The sequence below is a fragment of the Herpailurus yagouaroundi genome, unplaced genomic scaffold, assembly GCF_014898765.1.
Source record: "Herpailurus yagouaroundi ecotype Mexico unplaced genomic scaffold, PumYag 185, whole genome shotgun sequence".
Lineage (NCBI taxonomy): Eukaryota > Metazoa > Chordata > Mammalia > Carnivora > Felidae > Herpailurus > Herpailurus yagouaroundi.
Window position 1 is genome coordinate 8,167,102 of NW_024412416.1, and position 22,416 is coordinate 8,189,517.

The following is a 22,416-nucleotide window of genomic DNA, read 5'->3' on the forward strand; positions in this document are numbered from 1 at the left end:
TGAGTTTGAGCCCCGCGTCGGGCTCTGGGCTGATGGCTCAGAGCCTGGAGCCTGTTTCCGATTCTGTGTCTCCCTCTCTCTCTGCCCCTCCCCCGTTCATGCTCTGTCTCTCTCTGTCCCAAAAATAAATAAACGTTGAAAAAAAAAATTAAAAAAAAAAAAAAAGTGGAACACAATGTAAATGAGCACGCTATGGTCAGAACTATTCATCATTGTGTTGGAGGCATTAGCAGTGGAATTAAACAGGAATGTAACTAAAGCCTTAAGAATGAAAAAGGAAGAAGTAGAATTATTTTTGTTGAATGATGAAATGATTATCTGGAAAGCAGTCCCCCCCCCAGCCCCCCTGCCAAAAATCTGTGGAAGCCCTACTATAAAAATTAAGTAAAATTAAATACATTTGCAGCTTGTAATATCTACACACAAAAGCTGGAAACTTCAAACATACAAAAAAACTATCTGGAAGATATATTGAAAGAGTAGACTCTACTTATAATAGCAAAAACAAAAACAAACCAAAAATAAACAACAACTAAAAGTTAAGAAAAATTGTGTAAGAATTTTGTGAGGAAAATTACAAAATACTCTGAAAGACATAAAAGTAAATTTGAACAAATTGAAAGACATACCATGTTCTTGGAAGGAACATTCAACATCATTAAAAGTATACTACTTGTAAGTTAATATGTAAATATAACAAGACCCCAAATAACAAATAATTGCATTTTTTTCTGGGAGCCAGACAAGTTAATTATAAAGGTCATTTGCAGGAACCAAAAACATTTGCAAAGAGTCTATAATTGAGAACATTGTGAACAGAGCCAGAAATAGACTTATTTACAAAATGAAAATGTAATATATAACATTATAACATCTCATACCGATGGGGGAGAGATGAACTTTTCGATGAACAAAAATGGAGTGTATGAATACCCAAGTGAAAAATTTTAAATTGGTTTCCTCATGCCACATAGCAAAAAAGATCAATATGAATCATAGATTTAAATGTGAAAAATAAAACCTTACAAAGACTGAAAGAAAATATAGATTAATTATTTTATAATCCGGAAAAAGGGATAATTTACCTAACAATAACTTAAAAATTTATAATCAATAGGGGAAAACTGTACTTTTATATAATATAAAATTATAGATCATACGTAAATTTGTAGATTATGTAAAACTATATAAAATATAATTTTTGCAAGTACCATAGAGTTTGCAACTTACTTGCAAATTACAGTGAAAGAGTTAGTAATGTTAATAATAAAAGAGTTTCTAAATATAATTAAAAAAAACCCATAGACAGGGGTACCTGGGTGGCTTAGTCAGTTTGAACAGCTAACTTTCTCTCAGGTCATGATCTCACAGTTCATGAGTTCTAGCCCCACATCGGGCTCTGCACTGATGGTGTGGAGCCTGCTTCAGATTCTCTCTCTCTCTCCCCCCTCTGCCCTTCCCCTGCAATCTCTCTCTCTCTAAATAAATAAATAAGTGAACTTAAAAGCAAAACCTATAGACTAATGGGAAAAATACATAAAATCATCAATTTATAGGATGGTCCTTAACATATGAAAAGACGTTCAATGTCACTTATAGTAAGAAGTATAAAAATTTAAAACTATACTGAAATAGTATTGCTCACCTTTCAGATTGCCAAAATCTAAGAGTTTGAGAAATACACTACTGTTGAGACAGTGACTGGAAAGATACAGTCACTGTCATAGATTCCCAATGGGAATGTAAAATTGCACAACAAATTTGGTGGTAATTTCTAGCAAAATTATATATACATATTATATATACACATACTATTTTACCCAGCAATCTCTGTTCTAGAAGTTTTTAAAAATGATACATTGCAAAAGTAGAAAAATACACATTCACAAAGGTGTTTATTACAGCATTTTGTCATAGTGAAAGACTGAAACAACAACAACAACAAAACAAGAAGAAATTTTTATATAGTGTGTCAATATTTAACCAAGTCAGGGGAAAGCTTCTATGGATGGATGGATGGATATTTAAAAATGGAAATAAAACCATATTTTGTAATATTCTATTCTATAGGGGGAGGCAGAAACAAATAGAAGTTCTACTTTTCTAATACACCTTGCTTTGCTGGTTTGTCCTTAACACCATATTAGTGCATGTATTTTTGGGCCAAATTACATTAAAGCTCAAAATGTGTGTGTGTGTGTGCACATAAACCAAGTAAATGATGATGCTAACAAAGATTTTCAGCATGAAGGAAGAGGCCAAATCTAAAAGCAAATAAGAAATGCCAAAAGCAATAATGTTACATTGGGATGGGGATATCAGTATGAACTCATGATACATTTTCTTCGCCCAAAGTAAAAACCTAGAAACCATGACGAAATGAGTGCTGCTCGTGCACAGATTATGAACTACTTAACAACAAAATTAACCAAAGATCCTTGAAGATATGGCTGATTCCTGATTTAGGGAAAGAAATGTGGAAAATGAGTCTGGATCATAGAACATATGCAAGTGACTGAAGGCTCTTCAGGTTTGGTTTAAAATAATCTAGGATAAAACTTAAAGACACTTACTGTCCAAAGATGGATTAGAGCACACCCATATTTTAAAATCCATTAGTTTATAATGATAGTCCCCCCAAATCCCCTGAACATTCCCTTTGGAGTATAAGGGAATCAACTCATTACTTGAAAACTGGTAAATAAAGGGAAAGAATTAATCAAGAAAACATGTATATGGCAGAACAGATGAGCATGATAGTCAATTTTTTGAAGTTAATATTTTTGATTGTGATAAAGAATTTGTAATAAAACATTACAGAATTAAAACATCTAAACCATGTGGTATTAATGTAACAATAGGGGGACAAGCAGTGGACAGAACAATGAAATAAAATCCACATCAAGTCTGTCTATTTCCCACATGATAAAGACGGCATTTTAAGTCATTGATGGGGCACCTGGTTGCCTCAGTTGGCAGAACGTGTGACTCTTGGTCTCAGAGTTGTGAGTTCAAGGCCCACGTCGGGCATAGAGCTCACTTAAAAAAAAAAAAAAATCAAGAAGTCATTGACAAAATGCCAGAATATTTAATAAGTACTATAGGAGTAATTGTTTAACTATTTGAAGACATAACTTGCATTCTCACCCTACACCATCACTCAACATAAATTCCAGATGAAATAAAGAGAATGTAGGAGTTGGGGAAGAAGGCCAAAGGAAGGGAAAGGGTTGGGGGAGGAGGAAAGGAGAGAGGAAAAGAAGTGGAGAGTTAAGCAAACAGAGAAGTGTTAAGAAAAGGGAAATCATCTAATGTTAAAGTGGGTCGGGCCTTTTGAGGCAAAAACCTCAAAGAAAATATAGAAAATAATATAAAAACATGGGCTCTGGAGTCAAATTATCTGGCTTTTAGAGACCATCTCTGCCACTTGCTAGTTGATATGTGACCTTGGAGAAGACACTGAAACTCTCTGCCTCTGTTTCCTCATCCAGAAAAAAAAAATTGCAATATTGCACTTGTACTTTACAAGTGATTTACAGATTAAATAAAATAGCATGTGCTAATAACTTAGTACAATTTGAAACACATAGTAAAACTAAGTAGATAGGGTATATCATTGAACACAATGAAAAGTTGTGTGTATTGAAATCTTTATAAATAATTAAAATGTAAATGACAAACTGAGAAAATATTTGCAATAAATATAAACACGTATATGGAAAATTTATGTATTTATAGGGCAGAAGGTGACTACTCTCAGGGAACGTATGAGGACAAAAAACAGTCTGGCTGGCAGATTCCTAGGAGTTTTTACTGACCATGTGGTGTCTCCTCTATGACATCTTAAGATGAGCTAAAAAAGACGAAACTTTGGGAAAGGTTTACATAAATTAAGCTTTTCTAAGCATTGCAATACCTTTTCCAGTCCCCTTTTCAGATTAGCAAATACCCATCACTATCACAGCTGGCATCCTATAATAAGCACAAAGATGACTTTTCTTTCAGGAAAAGGAGGTAATAGACCTATTAATGCTCAAATCATCCCTAATTCAGAGTTATTCAAGCTCAAGTTTCTATCTGTTAATTTATTCTGTTTACGGGGTCTTGGCATGTAGACACACATACCTCCTACTCATTAGTAATAAAAAATACACCAATTTTTTTCATGCCCTACCAACATTTCAGTGTTGGGGATATTGCTTAGATCCATGTGCTCTCCTGTATGCAACATCCAAATATCATGTTATTTAGTATAATAGTTACACACATCTTACGTATCAAATAGAGAATAAATAAAGGAACGTGAGGAGTCTATTTAACTATATGCAAATACCAAAAGGAGACTGTAAAATATTTCAGAATCAGAAGGGATGAAATCTATTATATGTAGGGTCTCCATTAATAAGAAAAAATGGGTTATCAGAGAGGAATAGAAGTCAAGACAAACTTGAAATATCTTCCCCATTAATTAATTGACCAGCATTGCTTACTTAGTCACTCCACAATGAGCTTTGCTATGGGTAGACAACTGGCTAAGTGACACCAAGCCAAGAGTATGAAGTATCAATTTTTTTTCCTTGTTAGACAAGTTTAAATAGCATGGTCCTATACATTGCTTATTCTGTCAACAAATATTTACTGAGAACCTTGCATATTCCAGTTATCAGGATCAGACTAAAGGATACAATACAGAACTTTGAGATCAGCATCTCAGTGATGTTCTTTTGTTGTGAGTGAAAGAAGGATCTCTAAATGCTTAGAGTAGGGGGTCAGCAAACTACAGCTCACAGGCCAAGTCCAACCCGCTACCTGTACTTATGAATCAGATATTTTGGGGGGAATATAGCCATGTGCATTAATTTATGTATTGTCTATGGGTGTTTACATGCTGCAATAGTAAGTTAGTCACAACAGAGGCCAAATAGACTGCAAAGCCTAAAATAGTTACTATCTGGTCCTTAATAGAAGTTTGTTGACCCCTAGTTTAAATGACATCTTCTGCTTCCTTACAAACACCCATGACCCACCCACTCCCAATCTATTCTTCAAACAGCATCCAGAATCATCCTTTTTACATGAATGTTGGATCATTTTACTTTCTTCTTAGTAAACGACAATGGCTTTTCATTGCTCTTACAAAGAAGACTGCATTCTGACAAGACCTCCAAAGCCCAGCTTGCTCCCACTGTGCTGACCTTCTTCCAATGCCCTGAATAGACTTCTCTCTTTGTAAACTTTTTCTTCTGTCTGGAACAATGTCCCACTGATATCTTGAACTGGTCAACTTGTCCTTCATTTTCAGCTTATATTTCACTTCTCAGAGAAGCCTTCCTGACTATACACCATTTATCTCCACCCTGACCTGTTATTTTCTCTTGTGGTGCTCTTTTATTTTCTCTTATGGCATGCCTTAAATTTTGTTTTCATATATTTATGAATGGGTTTGTATGGCACCTGTCTATACGACTAGACTATAAGCTCTATGAGGATAATAATTAAGTTAGCTTTTGTAACTAAGTGCCTGTGCCTGCCTAAAAATTTCCTGGACCATAGTAAGTATGTCATGAATTCATTCAATTGTTTTTCATTAATTTTTGAGTGAAGATTATAGGAGTATTTTGATGTCAACTGGATAGAAGTGGACTTTTTAATGGAGGCAGAAAATTGGCAGTTAAATTTGAATTTCTTGAATAAAAAATGATAAATGAGATTCTGGTATAGTATTCAAAAATCAGTAAGTAGATTAATTGGGAGGACAGTCAGGTAGTCATTGCTAAGACCCAAAGCCATAACCTAAATAACTCGTTAGAAGAAACGTCTCAAATCATAGAAATGGAAAATATGAGAGAACAGATAAGAGAATTGGAAAACAAAACTCTTAGACCAAAAATGTAAATAAAATGATTTCAGGAGATTAAAAAAATGGGAAAAAGACAATAATTGGCCAATAAGTGTATAAAATTTCCCTGGGGTGGGTGGGTGGGGGATGTCTGTTCAATTAAAAATGATACAAGTTCCAGTAGAGTTGATGAGAAAAGATATTCACCAGGGCACCTGGGTGGCTGAGTGGATTAAGCCTCTGATTCTTGATTTCGGTTCAGGTCATGATCTCACTATTTGTGAGATCGAGCCCCACGTTGGGCTCTGCACTTGGGATTCTCTCTCGTGCTCTCTCACTGCCCCTCCCCTGCTTGCGCTCTCTCTCAAAATAAATAAAATAAACATTAAAAAAAAAAAAAGGAAAAGACACACACTTAAATCCATCCTGATAAAACTGTAGAGCTCCAATGCTAAAGAGAATTCTCACAAACTTCCCGGTAAGAAGAAAAATGTACCAGTATTAGCCTGTTCAAGCTGTCATAACAGAACACCAGAGACTGGGTGGCTTAAACAATAGACTTTCATTTTCTTACAGATTTAGAGGCTGGATCCAAGATCAAAATGCCAGTAAAGTTGATTTCAGATAAAGCCTTTCTCCTGCTTGCAGACAGCTGCCTTCTCAATATGCCCTCGTATGGCCTTTCCTCTGTGTGTACATGAAGAGAGAAAAAGAGATCTCTGGTCTCTCCTCCCCATTTTATAAGAACACCAGTGCTATAAGACTACAGCACCACCCTTATGACCTCATTTAACTTTAATTACCCTTTCAAGAACTTAACTCCAAATACAGTCACAGGGGTGTTGGGGTTCTGACATGTGAATTTTGGGGGTACAATTTAGTCCATCACAGTACCTAAACACGGAAAAAGAATCAAACTGCCATTGCTCTTATGGTCTGTAAAGCTGGAGGCTAGATGATGGCAGAATAACATTTGAAAGCTGCTGAGACAAAGGGTTACAACTTAGTTATCCCGTACCTAGTCAAGTTATGATCTATCTGTCAGGACTAAAAGGAATACCATTGCAAAGACATCAGGGTTCAGAGAATAGGTCACTCCCTTATTCTATCAGAGAAAACTTCTCAAAAAGCAACTCCAACACACAGACCCATCTGAATGAAGATCTCAAGGAAGGAGAAGTGGAGGGAGAGAACAACATGTGGAAAGGAATGGATCTTGGTTTATGCACATATATATAAATAGATAATGACACACTCTCTGAAAAGTTGTAACAGAGCACCAACATGGATTATTACAATAAAAAGAGCATCTAGAAGGAAAAAATGACAGTTGCTTACATTTGAACATAGTTAGCTCTGTGAAACTGAACTTGGGTAGTAACTGGGGAGAAAGAGGAAGAAGCATTCTAAAGATATCATATGGGTAGGGGTTACTCAGTGGCAAGAAAGAAAGGACAAGTGGAGAGTAAAGGTATTCTGAGATTTCATCTCATAAAAGGGCAAGGAAATGGAGGTTAGTAGAATATTTGGTCTGAAAAAGAGTTCATAAAATATTAGTAAGTAGAATCTGATTACAAGTCTCTGGAAAGGGAAAGTGATCAGCCAGAATACGGGAAAGCATAGTAGAACTTACAAATTAAAAAAATAAAAAATAAAATGAACAGAAACTTAATCGAACTGGTGGAAAAAAAAAAGTGGAAAGGTAAAAACAAAAAAAGAAATCACTAAAGGCTTTACATAGTAGATATAGAAATGGAAGAAATAAAATAATATATGTATTGAGAATTGATGAAATTTTTCCATTAAAAACAAGAGATTGACAGAGTTAAGTCTGGGTTAAAGTATGCTATTTATTTTTAAGTAAACTTTAACATGTTTTTTTTTTTTTAATAAAAGACATAAGAGCAAATGAGTAGAACTGAAAAAACTTTAACGTGTTTTTGTTTTTATTTATTTATTTATTTATTTATTTATTTATTTATTTTTACTTATTTTTTTAACATTTATTTATTTTTGAGACAGAGAGCATGAACAGGGGAGGGTCAGAGAGAGAAGGAGACACAGAATCTGAAACAGGCTCCAGGCTCTGAGCTGTCAGCACAGAGCCCGATACAGGGCTGGAACCCACGGACCGTGAGATCATGACCTGAGCCAAAATCGGACGCTTAACCGACTGAGCCACCCAGGCACCCCCATGTGTTTGTTTTTAAATGAGACATTAAGGAAATGAGTACAAACAGTAGAGATGACAATATTACTTCAATCAAGTAATCAAGGTGACTCTAAGGTTAAAAGTACCAAACAGAGGGACACAATATAATGACAATAGATGCAACTGATACAGAAGATAATACTATCACAAAGTCGTATGCAGTAAATAACATAATAACTAAATATATAAATCCATTTGAAAATCAAGAGGAATGTAGTAAGCATTTAATATGATAGATTTCAATATACTTATTTTGAAATTATATGGATCTATGGGAAAAATAAATGCAGACATGAAGGAATTGAATGACACAATAATTTTATTTAATAGTATAGACCCATATATTCCTGAAAGAAATAATATAAATTTTTATAAGTCCACAGAACATTCCTATAAATTGATCTGAACCTAATTACAAAAAAAAAAAAAAAAAAAGGTTGTATAGCCCATATACCCTGCATGCAGTTCAGTAAAATTAACTGTAATATTAAGAAGATTGGCAGAATTGGCTCACCTACTTGGACTCTGAGGAGTAAGCTAATAGATATTCCTGGAATCAAAGAGGACCGCAAACCTGAAAATACAAACTGTTAAGAAAGCAATGAAAAGAATATTTAACCAAACAAAAACAATTTTTTTTTGCATAATGTATAATCTACATTTTTGTCTATTTATAAATAAAAGTAATGTAAACTAAAATAGAAGATATTATTCCTCTTGTGATTTTAGAAAAAGAACACCAGCAAAGCAACAAGAAGCAAAACAAAAGAGATGAGGAAGAAAGAATTGAAAAAATGAAAACCTGAAATTAGAGAAAATTAATACCAAAAATAGTAAAAAGGTTATAGAAATGAAAAGATATTACTTTAAAAGACCATAAAATATGACATAGACCTGATTAATGACTTCAAAGAAGAAGGAGGAGAAGGCACAGGGGGAGGAGAGTAAGGAGTAGAACAGAGAAAAAACAAAATACAAGACTAAGGGTTAGAAAAGACCTATGATTATAAATATATCGCTAAAGGAGAGATATTCAAGAATACATGCCAAGCATTTGAAATCCTAGGAAAAAAAGGACTATTTACTAGCAAAATATAAATTACTAAAACTGATCCAAGATGAAGTAGAAATTCGAATTGATCAATTAATATAAACAAAGGATGTAAAAACAGTTCCATATCTGATACTGAAAAAGGCACCAGTGGATTCACAGTTAATTCTAACTCCTCTTTAAGGAAAAGATAATTTCTGTTTCATAAGACAATTACATGCCACCACCGATATTAAACATTTTCGCAAATCATCTTAGGAAGTTTTCTGAACTTTAATTCCAAAATTCAAATTATACATTGTATAAAGAAAACAAATTCAGTCATCAAAATGAATCAAACAGTGAAGCGTGCTGCAAAATGCATGAATCTCAAACACATTATGCCAAGTTAGATACAGAGACCACGTATTGTGTGATTTATTTCTATAAAATGTTCACACAAAACGATTCTACAGACAAAGCAGAAGGAAGCAGTGGTTGCCTGGGATTGAGCATGGGAACCAGAATTGATTGCGCATGGGAACCAGAATTGATTGCACATGGGGTTCTTCTTGAGGCCATGGAAATGCTCTAAAACTGGATTGTGGTGATGGTTGACAACTTTGTAAATTTACTAAAGGTCATTGAATAGTATACTTAAACTGGGTGAATTTTATAGTTGTAAATTACATGTCAGTAAAGCTCTTTTTGCAAAGTCAATGAAGAGTGGATAAAGCAAATCAAGCCTATTATTTATGAATATAGACGCAGAAACCTAAATAAATTCTTAACTAACAGATTTCATGAAGTATTATACAGATACAATGAAGAAGTAACATTTTCTTCCAGGGGCAGCTGAGTGGCTCAGTTGCTTAAGCGACCAACTCTTGATTTTGGCTCAGGTCATGATCCCACAGTTGGTGAGATTGAACCCTACTTCCAGTTCCGTGCTGACAGTGATGGGCCTGCTTGGGATTCTCTCTCTCTCTCTCTCTCTCTCTCTCTCTCAAAAATAAATAAACATTAAAAAAATTAAATAAAAAAAGAGAGTGAATATTTAGGACACTTCATGTATTTTTTAGGAATAGGACAAAACAAACCTGTATGTATATGGACCATACAAAATTAGAAAACCTTTGTATGGAAAAAGATTCCATATGTAAAGCAAATACAAGACAATGATCACTTTGGAGAAAAAAAAATTAATGCAAGTGATAGGAATTAACATCCATTTTCTATAAATAGCCCTTTCAAACATCCCAACAGAAAGATTAGCAAAGACTATGTAGAAGCAACACACAAAGAGGCAGCTCCAAATGGCCAACAAACATGAAGACGTTCAACCTCACCAATCGTCAGCAAATGCAAATTAAAGTAATGAGATATCCTTTATGCCCATCAGATTGGCAAGCACCGAACAGAGCAGTAACACCTATTGCTGGCAGGGATACAGAGGAAAGGGGCACTTTAATATATTGCTGGTGGAAATGTGCTTCAATATAGCTTTTTTGGAAAGCAATCTGGCAATATCTATTAAATTGAAAATATCCTTTGACCCAGACATCCAACTATGGGAAACTATCCCAGAAAAACAAATGCCTCAGTGCATAAGGATACATGCACAAGGATATTTATTGCATCATTGTTTTTGGTGCCAAAAAAGTGGAAACTGAGAGTATTCTTATTAGTAGTGGAAGGCTAGGTGTTGTGACTATCACAGCCTATTGTGTAGCTTAGTACTGTATCTTTGGCCTTGGAGAAACTTCCATGGCCTATTTCTGTGTGGGAAAATCAGGATATAAATAGATGGATGTGATGTGGTCACATTTTTTTAAATGAAAAATATATATAAACACATATGCACATGTACATATATATGTGTCTATGCAACTATATCTCTATCTATCTATCTATCTATCTATCTATCTATCTATCTATCTATCTTAGTCAGTCAGTCTATCTGTCTATATCTGTATCTGACTGGAGAAAATGTGATATTATGCAAACCAGGTTATTAAGATGGATTACCCAAGAGTAGAAATGCCAGATGATGTAGGTAGAAAGGGATGGAAAGGGAAAGGGGTTGGGGTGGGGAGAAATACAACCAAAAAGAAAGGGGGTGAATACAACTAAACCCCAGCCTGTGTGATTTGACCCTGTTTGTGACAGACCAAATCCAAGATGGCTCTCCTTTTCCTGGTATTCAGACAGTGTATGTCCCCTCCCTTGAGTGTGGGTTGGACCTGTGACTTGCTTCTAACCTGAGAATATGACAAAGGTCATGAGATGCCACTTTCATGATTAGTTTGCATCGACCTTGTCTCTTCTGTCTCGCTAGAAAACTCTTGTCTGTTGCCTCTTACCCTTATTGGCTTTAATGATGTAGGTTGCTTCATGGCGAGGCCCACATAACAAGATACCTAGGGCAGCTTCCAAATGACAGACATCAGAGAACTGAATCCTTCCACTAACCACAGGAGCCTTGGAAGTGAGCCTTCAAATTAGACCTTAGCCTAGCCAACGCCTTGATTGCAGATGACCCAGTTGGGCTGACTCCTGCCCCACAGGAGCTCTGAATAATAAATGAATATTACCTTAAGCTGCTAACTTTCTGGCATACTTATATGTGGCAATAAATAACTAATCATTTTATGTGAAATCCTAAATGTGTGTGTGTATTTAATTAGAAAAATCAGTCATAGCTATTACTTATTGAAAACCAACAATCTTCCAGAAACTCTACTTACATTATCTCAACACCTCGCAAAACTCTGTGAGATAGCACTCCATCTCACAGGAAAGGAACTTAACACTGGGGGGGGGGGGTGGTAAACTTGCTAGGCTGGTGTTTGGTCCAGTGGAGGCTAGAACCCGGGACACCTGACCCGAAAGTCCCTTTCCTTTGCGTATATGTGTTATTTTTTAGCTATCACCCTAGGAGTCCAGGCAGGCAACATCCTGGGGTTGCCTTTCATCCACTTCCCTGAGAAGCTGCTGTAAGCCTATAAACCTCCAGGCACTTACAGACCAAAGGTAGATGCCTCACGTGACAAGTGGCCTCTCATCCATGCCTAAGCAGCCTTTGGGCTTAGGTCTGGTCAGAACACTATCTAAAACCAGAAGCTTGGCTCAGAGGGTGGCATGTTGCCCTGAGGTACACACTTCGGGTCACCACTAAGGCAAGTTCCTCCCTGTGCCCAGAGGCCAAAGGGCATAAGAAGCAAAATGTGGGTATCAGACTAAGGCATAGAGGCATAGAGAGAGGGTGTCAGCAGCTACAGAAAGAAACTTTAAATTAGAATTTTCTAAAGTGGGCCTGTGTAGATGTGAACCGAGTATTTGGCAGCAAGAAAAATAAAAATAGGGTTCATGGTCAATTACTTTGTAGAACGTTAAGTTGAAATTACACACACGCCCTTAGTGCAATGCTCTTCCGAGACTTTAATCAGCTAATGCACGGTGACCATGGACAGTAACTTACATGTGTTTGAATTCAGAAAACTGACTTGGCTGAAAATTTTGTGCATTAATATTGCATTTCAAAAAAATAAAAAGTTGGCATTGCTTCTCTGTTCCTTTCCACCTGCTTCTACACATGCTCTCTTGTGTCTACGAAGCCAGCCTGATGCTCTCTCCCTCGCTCCTTGTCATAAACTCGTGACTGTCCTTCAAATGCAATGAACTACTCTGGGAACAGAAATCCTGGTAGCCATTTTAGAATATTCTCTAAAAATTCACTTACGTGAGTCAAAATTTATACTGAAATTAGACAAAACACATGATCTTCTGAAATGCAAAATCAAAAAGTGTTACAAAGACATTAGCTCTATAGAAGATCTAGAGAAAGGTGAGTAACTTAATCAAGAGTACCTTGAAACTACTTATTAACAGTAAAATTGATTATAATAATAATAATAGTAATAATAATAATATAATAATGTTTGTATATGTGCCTCTTGAATAGCATATTTACAACCATCATTGCATTTAAGGTTCACTCAGTGAGATTTAAGTTACTTATTATTTTTTTAATTCTTTTTTTTAATATTTATTTATTTTTGAAGGAGAGAGAGAGAGAGAGAGAGAGAGAGAGAGAATGGGGGAGAGGCAGAGAGAGTGGGAGACACAGAATCCGAAGTAGGCTCCAGGCTCTGAGCTGTCAGTCAGCACAGAGCCTAAAAGGGACTTTAACTCAGGAGCCATGAGATCATGACCTGGGCCGAAGTTGGACACTTAACCAACTGGGCCACCCAATCGCCCCGTAATATTTGTATTTTTTCTTATCTAGAAATGCAATGTGGCTCTTACAATCACCTGGTTTTGTTTTTTGTTTTTTTTTTTTTTTTTTTGCTTTCTGGTTTCCTGTCTCTCCTCCCCTCTATAAAATCAATTTGAATGTTTTAGTTATGCTTATTCAAAAGCCCTTTCATAGTGTTTTGCCACTTCAGTTTTGGGGTGTGTTTCCCTCCTTCCCTCCCTCCTTTCCTCCCTCCTTCCCTTCCTCCTTCCCTGCCTCCACCCGTCCCTTCCTTCCTTCCTTCCTTCCTTCCTTCCTTCCTTCCTTCCAAAAGTCTGTCAACTGTTTATGATTTAGCTTAGGAAGGGAAATTTCTTCTTCATCAGCCATATTAAATAGAAATCTATTCCTTGTATGTTAAATCACATCCCTTCCCAACTACTCTTATACTTTGAATTCTGTAAAATAATTGACATTACAGAAATAGTAGCTATAGCTTATTCATAAAATCTAAGAATGATTTCTGAAAGACGGTCTTTATTAAATCATGTATATTCCTTCAGCCAGATTCTGTGAGGCAGTGAGGATGCAGAGGTTAACAGATTGGTCATGGCTGATGCTATACGAAATGTACAGTGTAGGGAGAGTAAGAAGGAACCACACAGTCCCAGGTGATAGGGCACACAGAGCAGTCCAGGGAGGTCTCTGAACAAGTGACATTGAAGCCAAAATTTGAAGGATAAATGGAAGTGGTGATTTTGGTTTGGGTTACGTTGAGTTTGATGAATTCCTTCCAAGTGGAGATAACCCCATACCCAGTCAGATAGACATGTCTGGGGCTTGGGATGTAATTTTGGATTGGAAATATTAATTTGGTATTCCATTTGGGTTGTAATTTATTCCTTCCTCATGCTAACTTTTTTTTTTTAATGTTTCTTTATTTTTGAGAGAGAGACAGAGCGTGAGCAGGGGAGGGGCAGTGAGGGAGGGAGACACAGAATCTGAAGCAGGCTCCAGGTTCTGGGCTGTTAGCATAGAGCCTGACATGGGACTCTAACCCACGGACCGTGAGACATGACCTGAGCTGAAGTCAGATGCTTACCGAGCCTCCCAGGCGCCCCTCCCTCATGCTAACCTTTCATTCAATGTATTTACTGACCCATGAGAAAGTTTGCAAAATTCCCAAAGTTCTGAAGTTTCCCTTCAGTTTTTGTCACACAGTTAACCAGGTCCCCTTCCAGAGGTCACCATTGCTACCAGTTTCTAGTGCAACCTTCTAGAGGTTAACATGAACATGTTCATATTTTCCCAGAATGTTGTAAAATAATTGTCCTGTCAAACTGTTCTGCCTCTTGAATTTTAAGTTAGCATATTTTAATCATAATTCTATATATACAGTGCACGTAGCACCTCTTCATCCTTTTTAACAGTGATACGCTAGTTTATTGTATGGATCAAAACGTCTCATCGTCATGGGTATTCATATTGTTTCTCATCTTACATGATATTTTAAATATATATACTCCAAATGCATGTCTCCCCCAATTAAAAGTCTTATGTGGTTTCTTATATGGATCAGAAGTTAGAGTAAAATCCAAAGTTTTCACCCTAGCTTTTCACTCTAGCTTATAAAGCCTTTAGTAAGTATTTGGAGCCTCTCTTCTCCCCTGGTGGCCCCTGTACTCCTCTTTTACTTGCTTGCTGCGATCTGGCCAAAATGGCACTTTCTGGCTTTTTTTCACTCTCTCAAGCTCCTTCTTGCCATAGAGGTTTTTCCATTGGTATACTCTTCTTGACATGCTGTTCTCTTCAACTTTTATGTAATTGGGTACTTCAAATTTTAATTTAAATGACTACTCAATTTAAAGTAGCCACCACCTCACGTTCTATATAATAGCACTCTTATTTTAATGGTCCATCTGCATATCATTCTAAAGTAAAAAATGAACAAGGACTTAGTATGATCCCCAAGGTGACAGCCTTGGGGATGCACCTCTCAGATCTCTGACTGGAGGGAGCTGAGGGCTCCGGCTGATGTGCTCTGAAATCCATGGTTTCATTACCACACTTCCCTTGGGTGCTCCCATCCAAGGAGTACTGCCATGACTGATGGTGCAGGTCCATTCCTGGAAGATATAGTGATTCCTCTATTGGGGGTTTAGCTAAAGGATGGCCCAGTGGCCTTATCAGACTTTCCTTAGAGGTAAAGAAATGTATGCAGGAAGCATAGACAATTCTTTTAAGAAGACTTGTATAAAGGAAAGGAGAAAAAAAATAAATAGCAACACGAGGAAGAGATGGATGTTAAGGGAAGTTTTTGGTTGTTTTTTGTTTGTTTATAGGACAGGAGACATTAGAGCATATTTAATGGGTTACGGGAATGATTCAGTAATGGTTGGGAAATTGAAGACATCATAGGAAAAAGGATAATTAAAGGAGTAAAGTTCATGAAGTTGATGGAGTGAATATCATTCAGAACACAGCTGGAATTATTGACTTTGGATCTTCTTTGTCACATAAATAAAGGAGGAAAAGTAGATGTTGGTACAGGTAGTTGAGTTGAGAAGTTAAATGTCTTATCCCATGGATTCTTCTCTCTCTCTCTTTCTCTCTCTTCTTCCCTCCCTCTCTTAAACATAAGACAAAGCTATGTATTGAATGAGAGAGAGGAAAAAAATGGGAGTTTTGAAAACAGTGAAAGGCTTTGGAATAATTTTATAGGAAATGGAAGAGCAAGTTGCTGTGTGTCAGTTGTTATTGGTGACCATACATCTATAAATGCCTGTTTGTGTAATTGTGGATTTTTCTTCAGCAGTATACAGCTGCCTATATGTAAAGGTGGACACATAAGGCAGCAGTGTTCATCCAGATATAGGTTTTGGCCAGACTTCTGTGGAGAAAGAAAGAAAGAAAGAAAGAAAGAAAGAAAGAAAGAAAGAAAGAAAGAAAGAAAGAAAGAGAAAAAAACCCCACCAGGAACAAGGGAGCTTAAGAAATTGGTAAGAGTGGTTGAAATGTTATACCTTGAAATTTTACCAAAAACAGGAGGCAGAGTGAAGAAACAAGAAGTTTTCATAATGAGAGAGCTCAGAGACTGGAAGTCCCAACAGTTTTTTTTAAATGTTTGGGTGTAATTGGAAGAACCTGAAAGAGGACTGGATAAATTTGGGTGTCTGGACTTAATTACCGAAGAAAGTAGGTGTTCTAAAGGATGAGCAGCATCTCAGGTAGATATATATCTCCACGAGATTTGGTGACTGGCATGGGATGAAAAAGAGACATGGATACAAAGAGGTTAAATAACTGAGACATCTGGGAAGTGGATGGGTCATCCCGATGGACATTGAAATCACCCAAGATAATAGCATAGGTATGGCAGGAAGAAATAAAGTGAGAAAGGAGTCAGTGTCTTAAAAAAAAAATTGTAGTGATGTGGAGTTACAGAAGTTGACTCAGCCAAATAATGTAAACTAAAAACAAAATAAGCAAATTGAGATCTTACAAAAAAAAAAAAAAAAAAAAAGGAAGGAAATGCGTCTCTGAAAGTGAAATGCATAAAAGACTCTTACATGTGTTTGGGGCTCACGTCTCAATGTCTTCAGGCAGAATATGTTCTGGTCCAGATTTTAGAGAATATTCAGGTGACCTTGGACACTGGTCTTTGCCACATGCTATGATTACTATGTTTTCAGAATTGAAAATGAAATTAGTGATGTGGCAAGTGTATACAGTAGTCCCCTCTTATCCACCAGGGAAATGTTCCAAGACTCTCAGTGGGTGCCTGAAACTATGGATAGTACTAACTGCATATATACTGTTTTTTTTTTCCTATCCAAACATACCTATGATGAAGTTTAATTCATAAATGAGGCCCTGTAAGAGATTAACAACTATAATTAATAATAAAATCGAACAGTTATAGCAATATCTTACAATACAAGTGAGGTCAATGTGGTCTTTCGTCTCTCTCTTTCTCACAACATCTTCTTGTTCTGTACTAACCTTTAGTTCGATGACGATGGCGTGAGATGATTAAATGCCTCCGTGAGGAGATGAAGTGAAGTGAGGGACATAGGCACTGTGACAGAGTGTTAGGCTACTGTTGACCTTCTAATGTCACTTCAGAAGTAGGGCCTTCTACTCCCGGATCATGGCTGACCTCTGATAACTGAAACCACATATAAGGAGGGGGGTGGGAGGGACTACTGTATGTACTTATAAAACATTATGGTAGAATATTGGAAGTTGGGCCTGACAAGGAAAATAAGAGGCATATGGTCACCATTATTAGGATAGAGCTTGCAGTCCAATGTGGTAATAAATGGGACGTAAGAACAGGCACCATCCCCCAAACATTTATCTTTCTGTTTCATTTTTCTCTTCAGTGGCATGATTCTTACATTGCCTAGCCAAAGGCTAGAATAGTACAAAGAAAAGCAAGAAATCAAGTAAAGATCCTTTAAATATTGGAACCATGACTTGTAATTAAACTGCTCGCAAACAAGGAACATTCTCTTGAATATAGATATTTCTACATGTTTTGCTGTTGTTGTTTTTTCCTTTGTACATTCAGGCAACTTTTTCTGCCAACTATCTATTATGCATTAAATGACAGATGAATAAGACATGGCCCCTGTGTCCATAGAGCTCACAATAAAAGAGAGATAAATGGTAAAAAAATAAAACTATAATACAGAGCAATAATTCCACAGTAAAGTTATAAACAGTGTTTTAAAAGCACAGAAAAGGGAATGATTTATTGTGCCTTAAATTTTGTTTAAGGATACCATTCACTGAGCCTCCTACCCTCCACCAGGCTCTGTGCTGTGTACTTCACTTTATCCGTGACCTCAATTCATCTTAACATCAACGAAAGGTGGGTATTTTCAGAACTATTAGTTAGCGTATGAGTGAATTGAGTAGTGGAAAGGATAAACAAGTTATCCAAATTCTCACAGCTGTCAAGTCACAGAAATGGAATGTGAATTCAAAGCTATTTGACAAAAAAGACCCAGGAGTTATTTTCATGCCTCAAATGTGCAATGTTTAAGCTTGGCTTTATTTTGAACCCTTAGCCAGATTTGAGATTCAAAATGACTGTGATCACTATAATGTTTCTGAGAGCTTTAGAAACTACCTATCTACAAGTTTTTGTTTTTTGTTGTTGTTCCTCAAATACTATTCCTTCTGAAGCTTTTATATGTTGAGGCCGTGGCAGACATTGCTAATCAATCCTGGTGCTAGTTTCAAATGAGCAGAGAGATCCCTAAGCTCTTCCACCTTGTACTCCAGGTAGGCATGATTAATTGAGCACAATCAACAGGAAAATGGAACGTATCTGCCATCTCTGTTCTAAAAGATAAACTGCCCTGGTGAGTATAAATTTAGGAGAGAGATACACTTTTGAAGGAAGACAGAGTAGAGGAGGCTCATGGAAAATATCTAGATGAAGATTTAGTACGTAGTAGGAGCTTTTGAGGTTAGTAGACTCTTGATGCATGATAGGTTGAGCACATTTTAAAGAAAGAAGATTGTTTCCTTTCCTTTCTTTTCTTGGTATGATTTAATCTCTTGAATATTGGTGATCTATCAAGAGGGCTTGTAAACAGAGTCTCTCCTTCTTTGTTGATAATATGGAGACTTCAACATGACGTGCCTGGGATGAGTGAGGAAAGGGAATCTGAACGTGTCTTCTCTTAGGCTCCAACATGCCTGCCTCAGAACACTGACGGATGGCTGCATGAGGGTTGAGAGTAATTATGTTGGTCAGCTGGAGGGCTTTCACAAGTCCTGTAATTTGTCACCCCTAGATGCCTGCCTTCTCCTTGAAAGTGACAGGTGATGCATCGAGCCACAGTAGTAATGTAAACCATCGTGTGTTCCCGAATCCCACATCTACTGTTCTTATGACAGGCACTTCTTTTATGTACAATTTATTTCTCTCTGGAAAGTTCTGTCTAGACACAGCCTTAGTTTCCAGGGATGTTCCTTATTGTTAATGCATTCTTCTCAATTTTGAGAAAAGATGGCAAGTCTTTCTGGGGGGTCTGAGTTAGGATCTGTTCAGAATTGGAACAATGGTCTGCTCTGAACAGAAGCCCTTATATGTTATAATAGGACCCAAGGATCTTATTGAATCCCTGCTTCTACTTTGCAAGTTTTCTTCACTATGCTAGCAGGACTGGAAGGTGGCATTTCTATATCCTTTCCCCGAGTTATATAAAATGGGTTGTATCCCATCAATATATGAAGTACACTCTATTTCTCAATATATAAAATGTACCTTCTCCTAACCCCCTGGCTCTTAGTATACTTCTTACCTGGCTTTTCCTTTATAACACACTACCTTCTGAGTTTTACATATTTACTTGGTCCTTTGTTTCTTGTTCTGACTTCCTACACTGGACTGTAACGAATAGCAACTTTGTCTTTTTTGTTCCAGTAACCTTGGAACATGGCATCCCCTTGGTACTTACTTAAGTTTAAATAGATGACAGATACCCAAAAGAATCCTTTAACACAGACAACGTCACATGATATCATAGTAGGAATACTGAATCTGGAGTTAGAGGGGTTCTCGTTCTTTGGAAATCACCAGTTTGGTGTGTTTGGGGGTGGCAGGGGCACTTCATCTTTCTTACACCTTGATTTCCCATATGAAAGCAGGGATGATAATTGTTGCTCTGCCTGTATCAGGGGATTTTCCTGAAAATCATATGGTGTTAAAACACTTGAAAGTTTTCAATTATACAAATATCAATTATAGTCATGCTAAAATAGGATCAAAACAAGCTGTGTTTTGGTGGCACCGTCCATGTGTAGAACTTCGGGGAGGAGGACTTTAAGATCATGGTCACTGAGGGGCTTTGCGGAAGCGTTTTTCATCCATCCTGCTCTGAGCTCCGTGCCTCCTTTTCTCTACTTCCTGTATCCCTTTCTCGATAATATATACACCTTAACTTGCTCAAAAACAGAAGTGCTTAAATAAAATTAGCAGCTTATACATGCAAAGCCAATTATAAATTTGTACTGTTAAGATGGGCTGGGGATTGATTTTTTTGTTGCTGTTTGCTGTGAATTGAATGGGGTTGAAAAATGTCTTTCTATTCCCTTTTGCCAAATTAGTCTATTTCTAGTCAAAGCTTGAGTTGGAAGCAACTGCAAGGTAAGAATTAACTTTAGGTAGAATCATAGTCTGTCTTATGCAACAGAAGTGTTGAGTGAGCAGATTCATGCCTGGACTCTGGGTCTCTCCCAGACTGCAGCAGGGTTTCCCTGATGGATAAAGGATAGGCTTAGCCAGCCAGTAGGATCAAAGATTAGCGCTCTTCTTTTCTGTGCAGGTGAAGGCTGGACTTGGACACTGTACCTGGGGAACGAGTAAGAGCTTTGGGGTCAGACAGATCTCGTTTTGAGTCCTAGTTCTGACACCTGTTAGTGAAGGGTTTTTGAGCAAATAAATAAGCTCTCTGAGAAAGTAACGACATCTACCTCATAGGGGAGTGCGACTTTCTTATTAACCCAAATGTAAGCGGAGGTGGATTATATGTCAAGGACAATGGTCAGATTTAGGGTACTGTGGAGAACAGTGTAAATATAAGGTCCCGTCTCATAATATCACCACTTCACTCTGCATGGCTGCTCTCTAGCTTCCCCTTTCCCAGATTTCTGTCATTTCTGACATGGTAACCCCACAACAACTCCTAGATACCTACTGTGGGCCACATCCAATGCCATTCCCCCAATATTCAGAACCTACAGGGTCATGGCATTGTTACTTCCAAGAGCATGGTTAATACCTATGGGGAATTGATTCAAATCAGTTCAAGAAGCCGGTTTCATTCATTTCATATAATGAAAAGAGAATGGAAACTAGCTCCAGACTTTTCCAGCAACATTCAGTTGAGCAGTGCTTCCTAAAATGCAGGTCATTTCAGCTAGTGATATGTGAATTGATTTTTACACTGCATGTGAGCAATACTTTAGTTTTCATTGCTATGTGTTTTACTTAATTTACTAGGAAAAAAAAACCCCAACAAAATAATGATTGATTTTATGTCTGTCATTACTCACACAGAAAAAGGGAATTGAATTAAAAAGTGTTAATTATACGGGTGTTGTGCAGAGCTGGCAAAAACAGTGGAGGGAGAGTTTAACCGAGGTTTGGGAATACGATGATAGAGATGCGCTCCCTCATTGTCTTATGTATCAAAGGGCTGGTTCTTGAAATAAGAACTGTCAATCACTACAAAGGAAAGGTTGATAGGATTAATGCACATGTACATGTCCTGGTAACGTGCAGAACCATTTCATCTATATGATCTTAATTGATCTCATAGCAATGCTGTGAGTTAACGAGAGAGATAGAGACAGACAGACAGACAGACAGACTAGAGTGGACTCTTTGGGCTGCAAATTGAATATGAACTCCTGTATAGTACCACAGAAACATGGCTGAGATTGTGGTTGCTCTAAATAAAAGTCTTGTTACATGAGGACTTATGGACAGACCAGGGGAAGATTGATTTAGAGGAAAAATAGTTAAAGGAAACAAGAAAAAAAATTGTTTTAATATTAAAGGCTACTCTGTGGAGGAAGAAACAAACTTATTCTGCATTGATCCAGAGAAAATAACTAGGATTAATGGCTGAAAGTTTCAAGAAAGCAGATTTTTAATCAATGCAAGGCTGACCTTTCTAATAATTAGAATTGTCTAGAATCAAGCCCTGATCATCTTCCTTAGACTGCTGAGATTCCTCCATGCTGAATTCAGTTTTTCTAAATATTCCAGTTTCCTTTTTGAGTGTCCCCCATGCCAGAGAGTCACTCACACAAAATTTCTTTTCCTTCCTATTCCCATGTCCTCTGCTTGGACATCAACTGGAATTTTCTATTTAGAGCATAGTCACATTTAAAAAAATAATTTTTAAAATATTTATTTATTTATTTAATTTTTTTATTTTTTAAAATTTACATCCAAATTAAAGTTTATTTTTGAGAGAGACAGAGACAGGATGTGAGTGGGGGAGGGGCAGAGAGAAAGGGAGACAGAATCCAAAATAGGCCCCAAGCTCTGAGCTGTCAGCACAGAGCCTGAC